At 40.1% G+C, this 21,614-nt stretch overlaps 1 long non-coding RNA gene across 1 annotated transcript; it reads right to left on the bottom strand.

Moving 5' to 3' along the window:
* Positions 1-11,944: 11,944 nt before the first annotated feature.
* On the bottom strand, positions 11,945-21,235 carry LOC112643141 (uncharacterized). The gene is made up of 3 exons (XR_003125661.2): positions 21,107-21,235; positions 14,133-14,270; positions 11,945-13,528 (listed from the first exon to the last, which is right to left on the bottom strand). It is a non-coding gene; the product is annotated as an uncharacterized LOC112643141 (long non-coding RNA).
* Positions 21,236-21,614: the final 379 nt, after the last annotated feature.

Raw genomic sequence — 21,614 nt, 5'->3', positions numbered from 1 at the left:
TAGCCTGGAAGCAGCTAATTTGCTTGATGAGACCCCGACTTTAGTGAATAAACAGGTGGATAATCTGAGGGCTTTATGGCCTTAATTACAGTCTAATCAGTTCAGCGGTTGGCGGGCAAAAAGGAAAGAACAGGAGGGGGGGGGGTGTGTAGCTCAAAGCCACTTTTCCTAAACTAGGGGATGTGCACCCTTTGCTAGAAGCCTGGCTGGCTGCCTCCGTGCTGCCCCGGCCCGCCTGCTCTGCTCTTCGCCCCACTCCCGCCTTCCCCTCCCCGGCCCCCTGCCTCCCCCTGCAGCGCGTCCCCTCCTGCTCGCCGCCGTCTCCGCGTTCTCCCTGCAAGCAGCCCCCTCCCCGGCCCCGCGCGGCCCGTCTCTCCTTCTCCTCGGGCGCCGGGGGTCACCGGGCGCCCCCCCCCCGCCCCGCCCCGCCCCCGCCGAGCATCCTCCCTGTCACCCGTGGGCCGCCTGACAAATCACTTCAAGGGCAGCCGAACTTTGAAGGACAAGACAAAGCTTCAGCATCTGGTCGGATCCCCAGATGTCCGTCCTTCCGCGCTCGGCTCCCCGCGCCCCGCGCGCCCCCGCCGCCGAGGGGGGCGCCCACCGAGGAGTGGCTCGGCGTCTCCTTTCCGCCTTTTGTCTCCGCGGCCTCCCTTCCTGGCCGAGGAGTGGGGGGCAGGCGAGGTTTCTTTGAACCTCGTGATTTATGTGTGACCGTGCGATCGAAGGCAGGCTCCCGGGCCGTGGGGCGCGGAGCGGGGACCCCGGGGCGCGCGGAGGTGGCGGGCGCTGCGCGGCGACGGGGTGAGCGGGACAGCGCGGCCCCCTCCAGGAGCGGGTCCCAGGCGCCCCCGCCTTCCCGGGCCCCCCGCCGGGGGTGGAGGGGAGCCCCCCAAAGACGCGGGCAGGGGCGCGCGGCTGCACCACCGACCCCGGCCCCCAGCACCTGCAAGGCCGGGCAGCCGGGGAGCCCGCAGACCACCTGCGCTGCGGAGCTGGGGCGGCGTGCAAGGTGCAGGGTGCAAGGGGTGCAGAGTGCAGGGGTGCAGAATGCAGGGGTGCAGGGTGTAAGGGCTGCAGCGGTGCAGGGGTGCAGAGTACAGGGGTGCAAGGTGTAAGGGGTGCAGAGTGCAAGGGTGCAGGGTGTAAGGGGTGCAGGGTGCAAGGGGTGCAAGGTGTAAGTGCTGCAGGGTGTAAGGGCTGCAGGGGTGCAGAGTGCAGGGGTGCATGAGTGCAGGGGTGCAGGGGTGCAGAGGTGCAGGGGACACCCCCCTCCCCGGGTCGGGGGCGGGCGGGAGCTGCGGCCTCCGGGCGGCGGGGGGGGGGGGCCCTCACCCGGAGCGCGGGGACCGTCCGGGGCTCGCCCCCGGGCCCCCTGCCGGGGACTGTGCGCTAGCGGCCGGGGAGGAGCGAGCAGCCCGCCTTGCCCCCCGCTTGGGGCCCGCCAGACCTCCCGTCCCCCCTCCCCCTCCCCCGCCAGGGGCGCGCACATCTGGCCGCAGCAGCCGTGGGGCGAATCGCGTCGGGGCCCGGAGCGCCCCGCGCGGTACTCGGTGCCGCCCCCGCCTCCACCCGCTGGGCTGCGAGCGGCCCGGGAACCCCGGAGCGAGTCACTGGCCCCGCCGCCCCTTTCCTAATCAGCGGCCTCCGTGTGTCCCCGCCATGCAACTTTGCTCCCTCCGGCTGCGTCCACCAAGACGGGCGGCGCCGCGAAGAGGGTTCCCCGGCCTGGAGACAATGAGCCGGACGGGACGGGGGAGCCCGCGCCCCGGGAGCCGCGAGCCCTGCAGCGGTCCCCGCTTTTCCCTGGGATCCTGTTCGCCCGCATTTGGGGGAAGGCAGGAGGCAAGGATGCCACTAGGAAACGACAAGCCCCGGGCAGTCTTCCCTCGGCCACAAGACGTCTTACAAGCGTCTGCGCGGGTCGAGGTCCTGCGCTGCAGAGAAAGGCCCTTGGGACGCACGTGTACCCTCCAACAGGGGAAACTGAGTCCACGCATCCAGATTTGGCGTCTTTATTGTTCTGATTTTCCCTCCTGCCCTATGGTGGGGAGAGTTTTCCCTTAGTGGGGTGGCCTTTTTTTTTTTTTTTTTTTTAACTTTTTGGTTATTCCCTGCCCTCCAACATCCTTTAACAGGTGCGCTTATTATCTGCAACAAAAGTGTTCATTTAGTCCTTTGGAGAAACCCAAACTCGAATTACGTGAACAATGGACCCAATACATTATCAATATTTTCTATTTGCGTGATAGAAAATATGCCTGGTGCTACGCAGATGGGTCAACTGAAATATTGAATGTTGTAAAATAGGCACTTGAAAATATATTTCCACCACATGTACGTTTTCAATAAATGGCTGGAGTTAGCAGAAATGTATCCAAACTGTACGTACTGTAATTTCAAATTCTTAACGTTACGGCACCTACTCAAACCGTTTAAATAACAAGATTATGACATTAAATCAGTTTTCCAAAATAAAAAATAAAACTGCAGAAGAGCTTGAAAAGTGAAAAAAAAATTTTTTTCTCTGCTATCCTAAATTAGGTTATATTATACAGTCTTTTTGGGCAATAGGTGAGCCTTGACCTTTTGTTCTTTCTCTTTTATGTGATCGTAAGGGAACAAACGTCTGTTTTGCGACTGGGTGAGTAAGACATCTCCCAAAGAATGGCCATGGTCAGCATCCTCTACTTATCTAAACTAAATTACAGCTTAATAATATTGCATCGTGTGCTGCACCGGTGCTCTCGCACACCTGAGCGGACAGGGCCATTGTGCTGCCTAATTTCTCTTTTGTGTTATGTCTTCATCATCAAAATGCATTATTATTTCTTTTTCAAAATACAATGGGAATCCCTCCTTCCCCGCCCCCAAGTTCTGAAAATTCTCAAACCGGCCCTGGAGAAATACAAATGCACAAAGCGACAGGCGAAGCCGGCCCTGTGTTCAGCACTCAATCATTTCCTGTCACAGGTGCAACCACTATGCATTATCCTGCCATGATTGATAGAGTGGGTTTGTGCAGACTGGGGGAGCTGGGGAGGCTCAGATGGGGTCCTGTCATTTGGGCTCCATTTCATGCTACCTGTAGGGAAAAGGAAATTCTTTGCAGGGATTGGCTGTTTAGTGAGTTTTAAATTTTAGTTCTTCGTATATACTAGAAAGGTCATATTTTCTAAAAGTCAAATATAGGCTTAAGCTTTATCTTAGCATAAACTTTATGCTGGGGGAAGAAACAAAGCAAAACCCCGAATTGTAACACAATGCATTTCGTTTTATTTAAATTGACACATCATAGAAGTACAGCTACAACCTAATTTCCCATGATTGTGTTAAAGTGTATAAAGCTATTTCTCCAAATCTTAGTCTTTACACACAAAAAAGCCCCAAACAGGTTTGATTTATACCCCCAATGGCTTAAGTATACAACAACCTAATATTGAGATTGATGTCTATATAATAAGGTTTAAAAATGTACTTAGATCATGTGAATCACTTTACTAGACAATGAATTATGTTATCATATGCCCTTCAATAATATGCCAAATATTGGAGAATATCACAGATAAAGCAGAAATTTTCATCATTATAGGTCGTAGCTGTATTTCATTTTAACTGGGGACCAGATTTTTTAGTTTGCTTTTGCTATGATCAGTCAAGATCTTAACTAATTAATGTAAGATCAAAGTTGACAACCATCTCACCAGTGTTATGTAAAACTGTAAAATCCTCTAGGTCCTTCATTTCTTTTTGAAATGGCTAAAGGCAAAATGATTTGCATAAGGAGGTCTCAGATTTTAAAATGTAAAACTTCTTTCATTGGGATTATTAAGTGGTTTTCAATGATGTCCACAGATGTTCGTGCACCTACTGCAATGCTTTAATATTTTTCCTTGTGATTTTTATGCAGCTTGATATATTGATTAAAATGATAACACAGGAGTGGAGAATGAAATGGCCTTTAAAATGTTCACGTTTCTGGACACCAGAATATTATCAACACATCTGAATTTCAAAATGATAGCAAACAATATTAAATTTCTCCTAAAAATTTGCCAACTAAATTATGTTCTCAAGCATCAATTTATCCTTAGTGTATTTTTCTTAGCCGGCAAATTATAAGTATATATATATATATATACTTTAGCAGATAAATTTCTTTCTAGAAAAGAGGCCTGCACCTATAAAGAATTTTTGTTTTTGTATTTTCCTTATTATATATAGCAACAATCTGGCATAATACAGCAGTTTAAAAATCTGATGGCCCAAATATCAGTCATTTGGGGTAAATGTTTATGTAACAACATTTATGAAGCTATATTGATAAAAGGTAATTTATATTGCATTTTCTTTTTTTTGTAAAAATTGGAATGAAAAGAGGCATAAAAAAAGAAAAGAGGCATAAAGTCTTAAATGTTTTCTAGTAAGATTTCAATGACTAGAAAGTTAATGGACATTATTTAAATAAGCATAATGCTGAGTAAATGTGTAGATTGCTATATATATATGGATATAATGTATGTAACTACAAACATTGTCAACTACTGTCTTTTTAAAAAAATTGTACATTAGTTTCATTTGGAGAAATGCTAAAAAACAGCAACCCTTGCCATCCACTGCCCCAAGGATTTTAAGTATTATTTGGAGGACCTTTAATATTATACCTATGAGGATGTCCATTTTAACATGCTAAAATATAAAGAAGTAACTTTAAAATGCATATAATTTCTTTTTCTTTTTTTTTTGTAATTAACACTAGGCTGTACTGGATTCATAGTTAACTCTATTGTTTTATGTTAACCATCGTGCAAGACCAGTAGTTATAAAGTGCTCATGATGCAGAATGTGCCTTTAGTAGGTCATTTATTATTTTAAAATGAAAAATGTTCTCTTCTTTATATTACAGTATCACTATGTTAAGGTTCTTATTCAAGAAGAAATAACTTGCGTGTATACCTAGAGAGAAACATGCTGTTTTCTCAAATACCGGTGAGTTTCAGTTCACTGTTCAAACCAGTTCATGTTTTGAAATCCATTTATGACTTACAAATAAAATGGATACAGATTGAAAAATGGTTATAATTAAGTGAAACAGCAACTTTGTGAGAAAATGAAGGCAATTTTGGCATTGGACGTGAATATGGGTCTGCCTTTTTCACACTGGGTTTCTGACAATCTTATTTAAGTAGAGACATAGACCCGAAAACTGAGAAGCCAAAATGAGATACCACACAGTGGACAAATGAACCTCTTTCTGACTTTATAAATATATGATATGCTCAAAAGCAGACTGGAAGCTGCTGCTGTGGCCACTAGGTGAGTCAGCCAAAGAGCCGGAAGCTGTAGCAGGGGAACATTTTCATCGTCCTCCCTGCAGGTTGTGGTGAAGACCACCTCAAGGAAGAGAAGTGGAGAATTTTCTTCTGAATAACAGGAGGTATTGCTCAATGAATCAAAGTGTCTATACATTTCTGGTTTTCTCTGAAAACACACACACACGCACACACACACGCACACACACACACACACACACGCACATACTGGCATTCTTTAAAGAATAATACCGTTATGCCACTCTGGTGGGAGTAAAGGAAGAAAACAAGTCATATAAAGATCTGGAGCTTAAAAATTGATTTTGATTGGCTTGAATAATGTAGTTCCATTTTTTCTTTCAGTGTCTGCTTGCCTGTGGGATGCAGAACGTGGTTATCAGGTTCAGTTCCCCTGCAGCACCTTTTCGTTGCAAGCTGGGACAATGCCTTTAAAAATAAATCTTGAAGCTAGTTGAGTAAGCTAAGGAAACCGTACCACAACCAAGCTCTCTGTTGCAAAGCCACAGTTCTTGCTTTTCTACATACCTTTTACTCCCAGGTGATCTTTTTTTTTTTTTTTCTCCCAGGTGATCTTAATGCGGCTACTTTTTGTTTCGTATCTTAGAGCTCCTGGTTCTTCACTATGCGGTACTGTGCGCATAGCTTGCTCATGTAAATTTATGAAGACTGGCAAAAGGATGTGTTAGTACTTGTGTTAACATACCTAGGAATATTTCTCAAGTGCAATATAATTAGTAATATAGAGAATACAAAACAGATAGGGCTCAAGTGCCTGTCTGAGAAAAAGACAAATACTAACATGTAACCAGGTCAGGGTATAGGTGTCCATTCCGCTCAATGCATAAACTCAGAGTGTTAGTCCTACTATTTTCTTTCCAGCTAAAGAGTAATTCAGAAAAATCACCAGAGCTGCAATTCTAAATTGTGTAGAGAAATGGAATAAAGTGAAAGGCACCTAGGTGGGAATGTGATTTTTCAGTTGTATCATTGTATCATCTACTTGCCTTAGATGGCAGAAAAATTGAAAACATGTAAACTTGCAACTGTTCTGAGGGCATCCTGGCACAGTGGGATTCAGCACGGTGCTACACAAAGTGTGAGTCTGCAGTGCGAGCATCACCTCACGTCCCACCAGCTGGAGCCCCCAAACCAGATTCTTCAACGGGGAGCACAGGTATCTCTATTTTAACAAGCGCACCGATAACTCACATGTACAATGAAGTTTGAGAACCCTACCTCCAAGTGTCACAAGCTGTTTCGGTCTTTCTCAGAAATGTATCCCCCCCCAATATTTATACTTTAAACTTCTATATCAGAAGGTATTTCTTTTTTTTTTTTTTTTTCAGAAGGTATTTCTTATATAAGAAGTGAGACTGGGGCACCTGAGTGGCTCAGCCGGTTAAGCGTCTGCCTTTGGCTCAGGTCATGATCCCAGGGTCCTGAAATCGAGCCCCGCATCGGGCTCCTTGTTCAGTGGGGAGCTTGCTTCTCCTTCTCCTCTCTGCTCATGTTCTCTCTTGTTCTCTCTGTCTCGCTCTCTCCAATAAAATTAAAAAAAAAAAAAAGAAGTGAGACTGATTAGAAAGGCTTAGAAATTGGGAACCCCTGTCTAAATTAGGTTCATGGACTATTATAATGTGCTCAAGTTGAAGTCTTTAGAAGCGAGTTAATGTACGAACTTTCTTATATGCATAATGTATAAACTTTCCTATATTTTACTAGCATGAAGCACAAATGTGTAGAGTAGTCCTATCTAAATGCAGTAGTTGTTCGGGTGTTCTCTTTTTGATGACTGTCTGTGTAGCCCTAAAGTCTCTGACTGGCCAGCCATAGTTTGTGAAGGTCTTTTACCAGCCTGTTTCTCTTGTGTAGATCACCTCTCACCCTGGATCACAAAGGAGGTAGGAGAGAGGCGGGAACAGTGGAGAAATAAAATAGTCTGAGTGGTGATAGTTGCTTGGCAAAAAGAACAAGTGGCATTTTGGGGAAATACTTTAGCTATTGAGTCAAGATTGAAATGCCCATAAGAGAGTAGGCAACGTAACTTAGCTTTGGTCAATATGTGTATGTTGACCAGAAGTATGGTGAGAATCTGCTTGGAGAGCCCTTAATCACTTTTTTTTTTTTTTTTTTTTGCCTATAAATCTCCTTCTTGATACTGGAGATGACAGTAACTTCTGTACTGCAGTCCAGTGGAGCTGGCAAGCTGTAAAGCATGAGGTACCACCACCTGAAGAGATGATGAGTTTGTCGTTCAGGAATTAAACCGTGAGTGTGTGTTAAGCGTCTGTTCTACACCAGCACAGTGCAAGGTGTCGGGAAGAGACAAGAAGGCCCAAAGGGGTCTGTGGTACCCTCGAGAATCTTTCGCTTTGTTGAAGAGAGGATAGTTGCTTATTCAAAGAACAGGAAAGCCAAAACAAGCAGGGTTCTGTTGATCCTAAATGCAAACTGAGTTCAAGGAAGATGGTGTTCGGTTGCAAGTAACAGAATCCTTGAGAAACTGATGGAAGCCCACAGGAGAATGCTCAGCTGCATAGCCTTTGGGCTGGCCTCAGAAAGGCCTGAGGATCTCAGTGATCACCAAATGTCCTGCTTCTCTACCTTACCTCCAGCAATGTCAGCTTTATCCTAAGCCTAACTTGCTCGCAGCCCCAGGATGTTTTCCAGAAGCCCTTCTTCCTACATGTCTGTGTGTGGGAAAAGAGTACATCTTTGTCCCAGCACTTTAGCAAAACCTTAGTTTCTGTCTGCCTGCCCCTGCCTGACTAAATAATGTTAATTATTTATTCACGAGAGACACAGAAAGAGACAGAGACACAGGCAGAGGGAGAAGCAGGCTCCATGCGGGGAGCCTGATGTGGGACTCAATCCCAGGACCCTGGGATCACACCCCGAGCCAGATGCTCAACCGCTGAGCCACCCGGGCGTCCCCAGATCCCACTTTTAGAGCTGAGGACGGAGCCCTGCCAGACAAGCCTTGCCAAACAGCATGTGGGACTTAGGATGGAGGGAAAGAAAGATGAGGATGCAGACAACAGATGTCTACTATAACAGGTGACTAAGGCTGGAGTCATCGAGGAATAAATACTTCTTATAAGAGCTGGCCCCGGGCCGGCTCTGGAAAGGCTGGTAAGTGGAGAGAAAGGAGAAAATAGTCCAAGCAGGGGGAAAGGCAAGGCAAGCAGGAGGTTAAGAACAAGCATGGACAATGGGAACAACGAAGCATCCCTGACTGCACCAAGCCTTCGTGTTGGAGAGTGCAGGAATGAAGTTTGGTGTTTGGGGTTAGCTGGTGCAGGAGAGAGCAGTTTAGATTTAATGAGATCAGCAACAGGGAGCTCCAGATTGACTGAGTTGAGCGAGTCACAGGGTAAAAATATTCACTGATGGTATTTTGTTCTTTCTGAAACAAATTTCACATACCACATACCCATTTTTTGGAGCAGTTATGTGTGAGCTGCTGGATATGCAAAGATGAAAAGCACAGATCCCGAGCTCAGAGGAGTTCCCAGCATGATGCTCCGGGTCCGTGTGACACCCTCGCAAAGGACCTCAGCATCATTTTACCCCACCGCCGCATTTAGTAGCCATAGAAAAATACGATCCAATAGGATTTTATCTTTTCTCTTTGAAGATTCCTATTTCCCGAAGCTTCGGAGCTTTAGGAAATCCACATGCAGATTTAAAGGCCTTGCTTGATCTTCTGTTTGGCCACAGGTAAAATGCACCCTCATGAGCTTTGGGTGTGAGGAAGGAAATGAGAGGCCTAAGGGGTGTGTGTGTGTGTGTGTGTGTGATGGGGGGCAGGTTATTTGGGGGAAAAAATCATCAACCCAAAGTGGAAAGAAATGCCCTACCAGGGAAGGTGCAGGGCCGAGAGAGCGGCCCTGGCGTGTCCCAGTGGGCAGGGCGGCCAGGCCGCACGTCCAGCAGGGACAGGTGTCAGGCGGTGCGGTGGCAGTGACGGCCGGTGAGTGATTGCACCATCAGCTTCCTGCCGCGATCCATCATGCGGCCCCAGCCGGTGAGGAATCACAGCCTCAGCCAGGTGCTGAGCCCAGCAACATATCATTAAACAAGGTTACCACCGGCAGATTTGTTCCCATGATCAATCTGGTCAATAACCGTTCCACCTCACTGTACCCCCCCACCCCTACCCCCCACCTTAAAACATAAACAAGTATTATGAAAGCACTTGCAGAACAATGTATAGCTTTCTGAAGTCTTCATTTCTCCGGTGGCATTCCGCAAGCTTCTTTAAAAACCCTTATAAATCATGAAAAATAACCTTTACTACAGGATATATCCTCAGGCAAGTGCTCTACCCTAATTCCATATTTTATTACCTGATACTGACTGATTTTTTTTTTTCTCCAATTGATTACTGAATAGCATTGGGACAATTTCTTTTTTTATTTCCCCTTAAGTCTGCATAGCTCACTAGTTTCTTCCCTTAGGAGGTCCCAAATGAGATAGAAGTAAAACACTTACTGCTTTTAGTGTTCGGCTTTAATTCTCCTGTTTTGCATTTAACCCTTCGCACACCCAGGCAGACAGAGTACTCGGTGGTCCTGCACACTCGCCTTCCAGAAAAAGATCTTGACTTTGCTACTGTGTGATTGAGGCTGGTAAATGTTAGAAGTGTTAGAATTTAGGAAATTGAACAGCAATCTCAGGGGAAGAACTTGTTCCATTTTCTGAGCTGCTGAGTTTGAAACAGAAGATCCTAGTACATATGGGAACTTTGAAAAAATGAGAAAAAAATGTCCACAAATATGAGTGGTTATTCCAAAAAAGAAAATTTATGTTCCAAATTTATGTTCCTTTCTGGCTTGTGTCCCTGGGATTCTCTCAGACATTATGGTTGTAAGTTTATACCCATCAAATTAAAAAATATATATATTTTTAAAATATATATATAATATATATGTTTGTGTGATTAGACACATTGGTGATCTCTGCCTTGCTAAAAACTGTGAGAGTCTCATTGTTTAACATACAATTAATTGATAAACTGTGGAGAAAATTACAAATCCGAACTCCATCTAAATTCCAAAATTTTCATTACTGTGAAAATAAAGTGTGTTCTCACTTCCACCTTTGGGCAGGGCCCCCTTGTGTCCGTCCAGGAAAATAGGACAGATTTCCTTCTTAAATCCTTCCAGAAATCTTGAGTAATCACATTAAGTAGAATAACCCATATAGAAACTTCAGTTGCCTAATCTCTTTTTCTTTATGCTTTTATTCAAATCCATTTCCTTCTTTATCTTCTTAGTGGAGATGGATTGCAGGTGGGAGTTTATCTCTTCATAGAACACCGTGTAAGTTAAATGGTTTGGTTTATCTGAGGTTAAGCATTCGTGGAGAGAAGATAATTCCTCTAGAAGTTCATGGTACAAAACATCCTGCTGGCTTGAGAAATCTGAGAATTCTTGCCAAGTAAAAATTTCGACATTTACTGAAAGTTGAACTCATTGCTTAGGCTTCAAAAATACATTAATTGTTTCTGCTTTTAAAGTATGATACACTTCCTGAATACCAATGGAATTCACTCTTGCCATTATTGTTTAAAAATGTTTATTCTTTTAACCATTTGTGAATATTCTTCAGTGGTTCTTGCCAGTGAAGTCAGTTTTAAGAACACTTAACGTGTACTGATTACCAGTAAGAAACTGATTGCCTACTGGGGTAGATTAAAAGCATGCATTGTTCATTCAGAAGAGGTGTGTTAGTCTATTCTATTCTGTCTAATAAGAGTTCCAAATTCTCCTCAGGAACATCATTTCATATATCAAGGCTGATGGCATGATAAAAGTGTTATAGATTAGTGGTTCTTAATTCATTTATAGGAGAAAAATAGAAGAGATTTGTAGTAGGCCCAGGGCATATCTGCAATTCAACAAATATTTATTGAATGCCCATTGTGTATAAGGCACTGTGTTTCAGTTTTTTCTTATAATAATTCCATGGTTACAGATTACATTGCTATGTTCTGAAGATACTAAATCTGAGTCATGCAGTGGAGACTTAATTTGGTTAAAACCTGGATGACTTATAGTCTAGACACAATATTCATGGCAGCTTGGTAATGGGCTTAGGTGGCTCTTATAGCACAATAATGCAAAAAATTGAAGGAAGCTATTGCTTCCATAATACACTATAATTTGACTTAGGCTCTGTATAGATACAGTCATCAATAACTCAGTAAAAACAATTTCACATCTAAGCATCAGCTCTAACGACAAAAATGCCTAGACTCTTGAAGGGAAGGTGATGGAAACACAAAGCCTTCTTTCCAGTATCCATTTTCTTCCTTTTGCTATTGATTTAACTAATGACTTAAACCCTAATTTAGAGGGGCATAAATGAAAAAATATATATATATAAATGAAAGTATATTATAGGTGGCTTTAAAGAGTAATTTCACAGCATTTCTTATATTGTTCATAAAATTATTTGCAAGCATTAGTAAATATCCCAATACTGTTTCAATAATAGCATTTCATTTTTAATTTAATAAAATTTTTCTTTTAATCGTACTATGCCGGAGACATCTTTCTCTATTTCAGGAGGTTGTAAACATTCCTGCATGTGCATATGCACATATGTGTGCACATGTGTGTGTCATTTTTTGTTTTTTTTTTTTTAAGTCCTCATTGTAAGCTTCAGTTGTGTGCCTCTTGGAAGTTCGATAATCTTCAAAAACCCTTCAACTCCATCTTACATAAATTTAATTCTCAGTGGAAAAACTGTAGAAGAGTCAATTAAATGCTTTAGAAATTGTCACGGCCTTTGCCACTCATTCCACATTGAATTCTTAATTCTGAAGTTTTTCCGAAGAAATACTACTTAGGGAAGGCAAGATTTTTGTTTTGGTTTGTGTGGTTTTCAGTTTCCTTCAGGGCTAGAAATGAGCCTACTGAGGCATTTCAGGTGAGTAACTCAGTGTTACAAAGGACAGTATTTTCTGTTTTTTTGGTTGATGCTAATAAAGAGGTAAACCTAGTTATTTCTGAAGGACTTTGTCTTGGCTTTTCCATTTTGTCTCTTTCACTTCTGGCCACCATAGCTTGGATTCTCCTTTCTAGTTTCTACCTAGTAAAGCACAATTACAAGTAATCAGCACACAGAGGCCTCGGCCCCTCCCATAGTACTTACTGGAGGCTTCCTAATATGTGTTATGCCAGGAGTAGAGTCCTTCAAATGGTAACAATGTTAAAATTGTTAAAATTATGGGGTCAGATATGATACCTCTACTTCTGCAATATCAGGCAGCTGTGTGGAGTTTTGTTATCATTTCTGGATAGAGCTGTGTGCACCATGACAAAACAAGACTAATTGAGAGTTTCTGTGTGTCCAATCAGCCATGATGCATTAAGAAGGCTAAACAGGAACAGCAGGAACCTGTAAGTTCAGGCTCTTGCAATTCATCTCACTAGAGTAGACAAGTTGCAGGAAATCAGATCTACTAAAACACCAAATAAATACACTTGGTTTTGCCATGTTCTTGATGTTTTACTTTCTTGCTTGCTTCATTCAACAAACACAAGGAGGGTTGTCTGCAGGCTCTGTGATGACAAGGGATTTAAAAACACAGCCCCAGAAGCTCAGGGTCTCAAGTCATAACGTGAGAAGTAGCAAGATCATGCCAAGATTACATGATAAATGCAGCCTCATGGGTACACACAGGGTGCTCTGAGGGTCAGAGGCAGGGAGCTATACTTTTAACACCATATCAGGAAGAAGTTAATACTTTAGGAGACTCCCATCCAGAGAAGGAGGTGAAAGAAGCAGCATGAGAAGAGGCATAGATGTGGAAAAATTCAGCCTCTGTCCACAACCTCAGAGGTGTACATTAAGGCAGGTATAGATTGCCTGCAAAGTGCAGGTTGAGAGATGAGTCTGCATCAATGGGCAGGCCCCACCTCCTAAAGAGATGTGCTGAGAAATCTAGACATACTGCTGAAACAGAGAAGAGTAACTCAGCAGCAGCCTTGAAGAGGATTCCTCTTTTTTCTGTGGAAGACTTCAACTTACGGGATCCCTGGGTGGCGCAGCGGTTTGGCGCCTGCCTTTGGCCCAGGGCGCGATCCTGGAGATCCGGGATCGAATCCCACGTCAGGCTCCCGGTGCATGGAGCCTGCTTCTCCCTCTGCCTGTGTCTCTGCCTCTCTCTCTCTCTCACTGTGTGCCTATCATGAATAAATAAAAATTAAAAAAAAATTAAAAAAAAAAAAAGACTTCAACTTAGGATACCAACAATTTTTTTAAAAATGTATTTCTCATAAAATCATAATTGTAAAAGCAATTAGCTCTACTGTCAGTAGAAGACATACAAATCTCTGCTTTAATAAAGGTTTATAATCATTGTGCTCATTAAAGAAGACATCAACCCATTATGTCTGAAAGTCATCAACAGAAATAAAAGCAAAATCGTTATAGAAACAGACAATTATCTAAAGAAGCAAGAAGGTGAGTATCATGTGAAATGAAAAGGGGACCACACATCTAGTGAAATTATACTAAAAGGGAAAATTGAATAAGTCTGCACATATGTCTTCTTCTTTAATGAATATGGCTGTCAAAAGGATTTGAAAGGACATGCCAGAAAATAGGGAGGAGGCCCTAAGTTCTTAAAGAAGGTATTGTAAAGCACTATTCTAGATGGATTGCTTGTGATAGAGAACTAGTATGATCCTCTCAGTTTCTCAGCTTTTCCTTTAATAATCCCAATGAGGGATGGGACTCCTCAAGTTCCCGCTAGAAAAGCAGAAGTAATGTTACTTAGAAACCTACCGTAAGTGGGCTGGGTTGGGCATAGGTACTGTATTCAGTGGTTGCATGATAGACACACACTTGGTGGAAGGCAGCCTCCAAGTCAACAACAGCAAAAGTTACTCTCGTTTTATTACTACAATTAATTGGGGATTTCTTCTAAAGAGGAGATACAAGAATCATAAATGAAAAATCAAAAATTTCTCTAAGGAAAATATTAGGATAAATAAAAATTTAAAGCGATTTGGCCTTATACCTAAAACCCAAAGTAGAAGCACAAACATCATGCAAAAAGTTAAAGCGGAAATTCAAGACCTGACTTCCTGTTTACATTTCAATCTCATAGATTATATATATATATACATATATATGTCATAAATTATATATACTCACATATAAACATATAAATATATAAACACACACATATGTATAAAATGATTGAAGTTAACAGTGGATTACTATAAAGAGATTGAATCAGTAATCAAAAACCTCCCAACAAACAAAAGTCCAGGACCATATGGCTTCACTGATGAATTCTATCATTTAATTCTAATTTAATTTAATTCTAACATTTAAAGAATGAATACCAATTTTTTCTCAAACTCTTCCAGATGAGGACATCACAAGAAAAGAGAATGACACGTCAATATCCTTGAAAATTCTTAAAAAAATATTAGCACACTGAATTCAACAATACAGTAAAAGGATCGTACACCATGATTAATTGGGATTTATTCCCGGGATACAAGGATGGTTCAACATCCACAAATCCGGCAATGTGATGTACCACACTAACAAAGTGAAGGATAAAAATCATATGATTATCTCAGTAGATGCAGAAAAAGCATCTGATAAAATTCAATATCCATATATGATAAAACTTCTCAACAAAATGAGTATAAGGACACATACCTCCCAAATAATATTATTTTAGGTCAATTTCTATGCCTCCATGCATGAACATTTGGAGATATCAGAATGGAATCATTCAAAATATATATGCTTATGTAGTTTGCTAAATTGGGAAAATACAAGTACATTATCACTTGTTCACAGACACTAATGACTCTAGGAAAGATTGATAAGCTCAAAAAACCCAAATGATTAGAATTGATGACAGAACATGAAAAGAACCTTAACATTTTCTCTGCTGAAGTTATAAATTCACTGTTAGGGGTAGGCCACCTTCAAAGCACAACACAAGCACATGTACACATGTATTTAGTTTATCCACTAATTCATTTCAAACCTCTTGAGATACTAGTATATTCCAAGTGTGCCATGTTTATAGAAATTGAATATAGTCATTCCTGTCCTCATAGAGTTTGCATTGGGAAGATGGATACAAATAAACATGGGGGAAAACAGTAATTTCAAGTTGTAGTGAGTGCTATGAAGGAAATGTTATGAGATAAAATAATCTGTGTAGATGGCCTATTTTAGGTTGGAGGATTGGGGAACAAGGGTATATTATCTCCCTCATGTTTACTGAAGATTGTTTTTGAACATAGAATGTATTAAAGTATATCATATAAATAGATTCAAAAATACACATGTGAAATAGGTTTTATTTAATCTATGAGACACAAATCATAATTTGAACTGAAGAAGGATGTCCAAAGAATAGGAACATTAGAATGAGATTTCTTAAGAATGAGGTATGTGTTTTGTGTTTCAGTTCCTAATTTTAACGAAAAAAATTTAACAGAAATTCAATTGTCAGCAATTGAAAACAAAAGGTAAAAACTGTACAAAGCTTCTACTTGATCATGATTTTAATCTCATTTAAGTATTTCTAGTGACATGGAAAATAGTTACATTTTATAATTAAGTTAATAAAATTTAAAATACAGATGTAGAATAATAGGTTTTTTTCCTATCAGAAAATTAATTTATATTTTTAAATGAACATTTTTGTTTTTTACATTGAGTTAAAGTAGAGAATCTCTCTCTCTCTCTCTCTCTCTCTCACACACACACACACACACACTCATAATACACATCCCCATGCAAAATAAAATGCAAAGTTGAGTGCTTTGCATTTTATTGCAAAATAAATGAGTGCAGGGTTGAATAAATGTAATGATTTTATCAACGTTGACTTTAGGTCAACAGTTGTGATTTTTTTTTTAAGTCCACGTTACTGGATAATTTGCATTAATTATTTCTTTATGTTGAGGCACACTTGAAAAAAAAGGAGATCAAATAATAGCAACAATCGGATGAAATGTCTTCAAAGCTCTTTGAATGTAGTCTATGTGCCTATAGACACTGTGGTAAATGGAATAATGGCTCCCAAAAGCTTCCATGTAATTCCTAATCCCTGAAATTTGTGAATATGTGATCTTACATGGCAAAAGGAACATTGCAGATGCAATTAAAGATTGTGAAATGGGGAGAAGATCCTGGATTATCAGTGCAGGCCCGATGTAACAAGTATACTACTAAGGGAAAGAGAGACAGGAGAGTCCGAGGACAAAACATACAGTTGGAAGGAGAGGTTGGAGTGATGGCATTATGGGATTCAAAGATGAAAGGGGACCACAAGCCAAGGGATATGGGTTTCTAGAAGCTAGAATATGTAAGGTAAGGAAACGTGTTGTTCCTTGCATTCCTTCATTCCCCTGCGCTCCGTCTCTCTAAAGGGAATGCAGACTTATCAATACTTTGATTTTAACCCAGTGAGACTTCAAAGCTCCATATTCATGAGATAAAAAATTTGAGTTGCTTTAGGAAACTGGTGCAGAGATAGAACCTCATAGATCATATGAAATAAAGATAGATAATAGTTAACTAAAATTCTTCTCAAGTCTCAGGGAGCAGATGACTTCATGAAGTTTGTAGACAGCAAAAACATAACTAGATTCCTTCTTTGGTTGTGACAATGGTTTACCACATGTCCTTTTTGAATCAAAAGATAAAGAAAAAATATCTACAATGCTTTAGATTTCAAATCTATGAATTTAACTTGGTTAATTTTAACTTGGGACTGCTTCTTGGCAGTGCTGATTTTTCTCAACAATGACATAAGAATTACATTGAGCTAGGGCGGGAGGGGGGGCAGCTGAGCGGTTAACGCTGCCTTCAGCCCAGGGTGTGGTCCTGGAGACTCGGGTTCGGGATCGAGTCCCACCTCAGGCTCCCTGCATGGAATGAAGCCTGCTTCTCCCTCTGCCTGTGTCTGTGCCTCTCTCTCTCTCTCTCTCTCTCTCTCTCTCTGTGTGTGTGTGTCTCATGAATAAATACATTAAATCTTAAAAAAAATTACATTGAGCTAAAAGTTCAAAAATTTCTCTTAGATATTTTCTCTTTCTTAAGTCCCATTCCCTTTGTTTAATGTATTTGTAATGAACTTTTAAATAATTTCATAACAAAAGCTCAAAAAGTTAATTAAAATATAAAGTCCTACAGAAAAACGAACTTTCCTTATGTGACAGTTTAATGAATGTTTTGGAAAGTAAATTCACTTGTCTAATCACTACTTAAATTAAAAAATGGAATAACTAGCACCACAGAAGCCCCCCTCAAACTTCTCCCAATCATTATGCTCTTCAAAGTAAACCACCATCATAAACCTCTTTTATCCTATTTTGCCTTGTATGCACTTCATATAATCATACAATATATATTTTTTCATCTTGTTTCTTCTGCTTAATTTTATGTTTATGAGATTTGCCTTGTTTTACGTATAGCAATCTTTCATTTTTGCTAGTATATATTCTACTCTATAAGTATAATGTAATTAATTTATTTGTACTTTTATTTATTTTATTTATTTATTCATGATAGACACACACAGAGAGAGGCAGAGACACAGGCAGAGGGAGAAACAGGCTCCATACAGAGAGCCCGACGTGGGACTCAATCCTCAGACCAAGGATCACACCCTGAGCCAAAGGCAGACGCTCAACCACTGAGCCACCCAGGCATCCCTCTGTACTTTTATTGGTAGACATTTGGGTAGTTTCTTGTTTGGAGCGATTATGGATAGTACTGCTATGAACTCATTTCTGGTAGGTATATAGCTAAAAGTGGAATCTTCCCTTAGGGATACATGTGTTTGGCTATAGGGGATGATGCTTAACAGTTTTGCTAAGTGATCACACTAATTTAAATTCTCACCAGTATGTTTGAAAGCTTGTTGCTCACATTCTTCTTAATACCTGGTACTGTTTTTTTGTTTGTTTTTAAAATTACTCACTCTGGAATATATAAAGAAGTATCTCATTGGCATTTAATTTGCATTTCTCTGATGATTAATAATGTTAAATATCTTTTTTACGCTTTTATTGGCCATTGGATATACTAAGAAATGCCTAGTTTAAATCTTTTGTTATTGGAATGTCTATATTTATCTTGATGTGTAAGGATTGATTTGTATTCTGGATTTAAGTTCTTCCATTGTTTGTTTTTTCATTCATTTGTTTAGTGGTATCTTGATGAATATCAGTTCTTAAAATCAAAAAGCCTAATTTTTCAATGTTTTTCCTTTTCAGCTATTGCTTTTGTCTCCTGCTTGAGAAATTTTTGCCTATCCACAGGTCCTGCAAAAGTTTTTCTTTTTTTTTTTCCCTGCAAAAGTTTTTCTGTATTAAATTCTAGAAGCTTTGTGGGTTTGCTTTTTACATTTAAGGAATTCGTCCGGAGTTGATTTTCGTATTTTTTACAAGGTGAAGGGTCAAGATTTTTTCTGTACGGACATCCATCTGACTGTCCTTTCTCTGCTGCACTGAATGTTGCCAGTCCTTCCATATGTAAATGTGTTTTTATATTCGGCTTTATTCTATCTGTCATTTTTCCTGTTCTTATACCAATACCACAGTGTCCCAATTATTGTAGATTTTATAAACCTAAAGGTTGTGTAAGTTCTCCAATTTTGTTTTTGTTTTTTGAGATTATTATGGCTGATATTGATCCTTCGTATTTTTTTTTAGAAGTTTTAGAATCTATCTTTCATTTACACAAAAAAATCCGCATTTTTCAAATTTTAGTTGCATTTTCCATACACTAACTTGGGGGAGAACCAGCATTTTTATAATATTGAATCTTTCAAACCATGATCATGGTATATTTCTCCATGTATTTAGATCTTACTTAATTTCTCTCAGAAGTGTTCTGTGGTTTTCTCTGAGATACTGCACATTTTCATTAGATTTATTAGTAGGTGTTTTGTTTTTGTGGTATCATTGTAAATTACATATTTTTAAAATTTTCATTTTTCTAAATACTTGCTACACCATGATATGCAATTGATTTTTGATTATAGACGTTTAATCTAATTACCTGCCTAAGTTTATTTAATAATTCTGGTATTTGTATGTTGAATTTTTGAAGTTTTTCTCTGTACATGGTCAGTTCATCTACACATTATGACAACTTTATTTGTTCATCATCCTTTTATCATTTATTTATTTTTCTTGACATTACCACCCAGTATAATTTTCTTTCAGCATGAAGAACTTCCTTTAGTATTCTTTGTAAGACAAGTCTGCTAACAGTGAATTCTCTCATTCTTTATTAAAATGAGAATTTCTCTTCTTTACTATTTGAGAGATATCTTTGCTGGATATAGAGTTCTTGGTTGGCAGTGATTTTTCTTACAGCACTGTGTATATATCATTTCACTTACTTCTGGGGCTTCTTCTGAAAAGCAGTTGAGTGTTAATCAAAATGTTTCCCTTTACCTGGAGCATTAGTCTTCCCTTTCTGCTCTAATTTTCTATTTGTATTTGAATCATTATTGGCTATTATTTAATATTTTCATCAAATTTGGGAAGATCTTAGCCCTTTTATTTGTTTGTTTGTTTATTTATTTATTTAGATATGTCATCTCCTTCCTTTTTTGTCTCTCTTTCCACTACTTCTTAGACTTCTACTATATGTATTTTGGTATGCTTGATATTGCTCCAATTTGTCTCTCTTGCTCTGTTCAATTTTCTTCAATCTTTTTTTCTCTGTTCTTTAGATGATATAATTTCTCTGGCTTTGCTTTCAAGTTTACTGTTTATTCTATCATCTCAAGTTGGTGAAGATTTCTTTTCAGTCATTGTAATTTTCAGTGGTATAATTTCCATTTCATTCTTTTTTTAGATTCTATTTCTTTACTGAGATTTCTTTAATGAGATGAATCACTGTCATAATATTCTGCATAAATTTTGTTAAAGTCTGGACATTTTAGATAATATACTGTAGCACTTTTTGATTCTGATATTTTTCCAGGAAGATTTCTGTTGTTGCTGTTTTCTGTTTAGTTTTGGTTAGTTTTTTTTTTTTTTAAGATTTATTGATTTTAAGATTTTAAGATTTATTTATTTTAGAGGGTGGGGCAGAGGGAGAGAGAGAAAGAAAGACAATCTCCAGCAGACCCTGTGCTGAGCACAAAGCCTGAATCAGGACTTGATCTCATGATGCTGGGATCATGACTTGAGCCAAAACCAAGAGTTGAACACTTAACTAACTGTGCTACCCAGGTACCCCAATTTTGATTAGCTTTTTTATAACTTGCCTATACTTGTCTCCTCTGTGGAACCTTTCTCTATATAGTGTGTGGCAGCTTATTTCTCTACTAATTTCTTTTTAAAAATATTTGCTCTTAAGCCTGACATCCTAAAGGTTGGCCTGTGTTTCCATAATATAATGACCAGAAAATCATTCATCAGAGGTTGTATTCAAGTACAACTCTCTGGAAAGTCTTCCCCTTTTGCTGATACATTTATGTGTGGGTTGGGAAGTAAATGCAAAGCTTAAGAAGTTTTTAAGTCTTCTCTAGCTTTTACTTTCTGCCAGGCCCTTGTGGAGCTGCCTGCATGTGGACACAAGCTCACAGTCAGCCAGAGAGTTATGGAGGGATTAAGACCTCTCAGATCTTCTCTGCACAAGTATACAGACTCTTATTTAGCCAGAGATGTATGGATAGCATATTAAGCCACACTATGGTTCTCTCATTGCAAGATTTACTGTCAAGTTTATGGCTCATCCACCAGTCTTTTGCTTACCCCAGATCAGAGTTCAACTTCAGTCTAACAAATCTGCAGTGTTTTGTTTTCAATTCAGTTTCACACCTTTATTGACAATACTATGGGATGTGGACTCCCCTCCTTCTGCTCTAGAAAAAGCTACTCTCCCCACTCATTGGCAAAGCAGCTGACTTCACAGACAGTATTGTCCTGCTACCATGACAGCACCAATGGAGCTGGGAGCAGCCCCGGGCAAGAATTTCCTATATTCTCACTAATCTTACCTTAAGTTCAGCGTTTTTCATGAATACATGCTTCTAAGTTCATTGTTTGCTATTGGTCAATTTCCAGAACCCCAAAATGGTAGTTTGGGGCAAATTTTGTTTAGTTTTATAATTGCATTTGGGGGAGAGAATTTATTGATTTCTTCACTTTGTCATCACTAGAATTACTGTCCTGTAGGGGTGCCTGGGTGGCTCAGTTAGTTAAGTGTCCAACTCTTGTTTTTGGTTCAGGTCTTGATATCAGGGTCCTAAGTTCAGACCTC

The sequence above is a fragment of the Canis lupus genome, chromosome 38, assembly GCF_003254725.2.
Source record: "Canis lupus dingo isolate Sandy chromosome 38, ASM325472v2, whole genome shotgun sequence".
Lineage (NCBI taxonomy): Eukaryota > Metazoa > Chordata > Mammalia > Carnivora > Canidae > Canis > Canis lupus.
The sequence above is the reverse complement of the archived record's forward strand: the minus strand, read 5'-3'. Positions and strand labels throughout refer to the sequence as shown.